Raw genomic sequence first — 3,701 nt, 5'->3', positions numbered from 1 at the left:
GGGCTGTAGAGATTTCAATTTTGAGGTGCCCAGCTGTTAGAGAGAGCTTTTCTCTTGCTGCACTACCAAGATAATGGAAGTCAGCTGGGGCCCTTCTCAGCACCTGACTGAGTACACTGACTGGTGCTTTAAAAGTATCAATAAAGGCAATGCAATTACACAGCATGATCAATCAGAATGAAGTCCAAATTGGGTTCTTACATTGTGGTCAGTGGAGAATGGGCTGGTTACAAGATTATCTTATTCATATTGATAAATCAAAGTAAAACAGCTTCAAACACACAATAATTTTCCATATACTTTTGTAGTTGCCTCCGTGATAGTGTTTCTTTTATCTCTGCACAACATATCCTCTGCCTTCCCATTGCTTAGTTAACATAGAACTCTGCTGCTTTCTGCTGTAATAATATTCATCGAATCATAGAAAATTAGGGATCTCAGGAGGTCATAGAGTCCAACCCCCTGCTCAAGGCAGGACCATCCTCAACTAGATCATCCCAGCCAAGGCTTTGTCTAGCCGAGTCTTAAACTCCAAGGATGGACAGCCTACAACCTGTCTGGGTAGCCTGTTCCACAGTTTTACTTGTAAGAAAGTATTTCCTAATATCTAATCTAATCTAATCTAAACTTCCCTTGCTGCAACTTCAGACCATTTCTCCTTATTCTGTCATATGCCACCACTGAGCACAGTCTAGCTACAACCTTTTTGGAACCATACTTCAGATAGTTGAAGGCTGCTATTAAATCACACCCCCCCAGTCTTCTCTTCTCCAGACTAAATAAACCCAGTTCCCTCAGACTGTCCTCAGAAGCATGTGTCCTAGCCCCATAACCATTTTTATTGCCTTCTGCTGGACTCTTCCCAGTTTGTCCACATCCTTTCTGTAGTGGGGGAGGAAATGGTGCAGAACTGGACACAGTACTCCAGATGTGACCTCACCAATGCTGAATAGAGGGGTAAACTCACTTCCATTGATCTGCTGGCAACACTTCTACAAATGCAGCCCAGTACACTGTTAGGCTTCTTGGCATTAAGGGCACACTGTCGGATCATATTCAGCTTACTGTCCACTGTAACCCTCAAATCCTTTTCTGCAGAGCTGCTGCTAAGCCAGTCGGTTCCCAGCCTGTACCGGTGCATAGGATTGTTCCACCCTAAGTGCAGGACTTATTGTCCTGATTGAACCTCATGAGATTTCTTTTGGTCCAGTCCTCCAGTTTGTCTAGGTCTCTCTGAATCCTTGGCCGACCCTCCAGCATATCTACTACTCCCCCAGCTTGGTGTCATCTGAAGACTTGCTGAGTACACACTCCATCCTATCTTCCAGGTGGCTGATGTTGAACAAAACTGACCCCAGGACTGACCCCTGGGGCACTCCACTTGATATTCACTGCCAACTAGACATTGAACCATTGACTACTACCCTCTGAGCTTCATACAGATACAGCCAGCCAGTTTTCTATCTACTTTAAAGTCTATTCATCCAGCCTGGATTTTCTTAGCTTGCTGGTGAGAAAGTTGTGGGAGACCATACCAAAAACCTTGCTTAAGTCAGGTATAGCACATCCACTAGTCTCCCCACATCCACAGAGCCAGTCATCTCATCATAGAAGGGAATCAAGTTGGTCACGCATGACTTGCCCTTGGTGAATCCATTGTGACTGTTCCTAATCACCTTTTCCTCCAAGTGCTTAGAAATGGATTTCTTAAGGATCATGATTTTTCCAGGAACTGAGGTGAGGCTGACTAGTCTGTAGTTCCCTGGATCCTCCTTCTTTCCTTTCTAAAAGATGAGTGCTATATTTGTCCTTTTCCAGTCATCTGGAATCTCTTGCAATTCCCATGAGTTTTCAAAGATGATGGCCACCGGCTCTGCCATCACATCAGCTAACTCCCTCAGCACCCTCAGGTGCATCCCATCCAGCCCCATGGACTTGTACACGTCCAGCTTTTCTAACCTACTTTTTTGCCACTTTTGGCTGCTCACCTCCTCCCTAAACTGTGCTGCCTGGTGCAGTAATCTGGGAGCTGACCTCACCTGTGAAGACTGAGGTGAAAAAGGCATAGAGTATTTCAACCTTTTCTGCATCCTCTGTCACTAGGTTGCCTCCTCAAGTTAGTAAAGGACTCACACTTTTCCTGATCTTCCTCTTGTTCCTGACATACTTGTAGAAACCCATCTTGTTAGTCTTCATGTCCCTTGCTAGCTGCAGCTCCAGTTGTGCTTTGGTCTTCCTGGGCATGTCCAGATGAGTGCAAATGTATAGGTATTCACCATGCTGCTAATTTGCTGTATGGCAAGGGGTTATTTTACACCAGGAGATCCCAGTGTCAAAAAAATTTGCACCATAAAAAAGCGGCATGGTGCATGTGGCAGCAGCATGCACCGCCCAAAACTGGAGCCTTGCCAGCCAAAGCCATGCTCCAGCTACCAGCTAGGTTCTGCACACACAGATTACCACTGCTGGAGCCCCAGGAGGCCCCCAGGGCTCCAGGTAAAGCTTCAGGGGCCAGCCCAAATGCTGGCCCCAGTCTCCCTACCCCACCCAGTACAACTTGCTGCGTGCCAATATGCGTGTGCAGGAGCATTCCCTGGGGACAACTAGCCACTGCTGGTTGTCCCCAGGGAATGCACACTCCTGCTCCTCTGGACGTGACCCCGATTTCATACCTGTGTGTCCAAGCAATACTTGTACACTCCTCCTTAGTTGGTTGTCCAAGTTCCCACTTATAAGCTTCTTTTTTGTGTGTTAGCTTACTGAAGAGTTCTCTGATAAGCCAAGCTGATCTTCTGCCATAATTGCTAGTATTCCTGCACATCAGGATGGTTTGGTTCTGTACCCTCAGTAAGGTTTCTTTAAAGTACAGCCAGCTCTCCTGGACTCCTCTCCCCATCAGACTGGCTTCCTAGGGGATCCTGCCCATGAGCTCCCTAAGTGAGTCTGCTTTTCTGAAGTCCAGGGTCCTTATGCTGCTGCTCTCCTTCTTTCCTCAGGATCCTGAACTCAATTATTTTGTGGTTGCTGCTGCCCAAGTTGCCATCCACTATACTACATTCCCCACCAATTCATCCCTGTTTATGAGAAGCAGGTCAAGAGCATAGCCCCTAGTTGGCCACTCCAGCACTTGCACCAGGAAGTTGTCCCCACTGTCCAAAAACTTCCTGGATTGCGTATTGCTTGTACACTGCTGTATTCCTCTCCCAGAAGATGTCAAGGTTTGATCCAGGGCCTGTGATCAAGAAACTTGTGCTAGTTGTTTGAAGAAAGCCTCATCTACCTCATTCTCCTGGTCTGGTGGTCTATAGCAGACACCCACCATGACAGCACCCTTGTTGCTCTCCACTCTGACCCTAGCCCAGAGACTTTCAACAGGCCTACCTCCAGTTTCATACTGGAGTTCTGAGCAATCATTCAACTCAAGAAGTCTATGGGCCAACGAGAGGCAAAGCGCTGCTCGACCTGGTACTGGCTACGGGGGATAACCTAGTCGGCGACCTAGTGGTCGATGGGAAGCTGGGCGACAGCGACCACGAGCTGATCACCTTCACCATCCACCGAAAAGCTGGCAAGTCGGTCAGCAACACGGAAGTCCTTGACTTCAGGAAAGCCGACTTTGACAAGCTCAGGAGGCTTGTCAGTGAGGCCCTAAGGGACCATGACCACGGGGAGAGGGGAGTTCAAGAAGAGTGGTTGCTCCT

This window comes from Alligator sinensis, unplaced genomic scaffold (assembly GCF_000455745.1).
Source record: "Alligator sinensis unplaced genomic scaffold, ASM45574v1 scaffold417_1, whole genome shotgun sequence".
NCBI lineage: Eukaryota > Metazoa > Chordata > Crocodylia > Alligatoridae > Alligator > Alligator sinensis.
Note: the sequence above shows the minus strand (reverse complement) of the source record.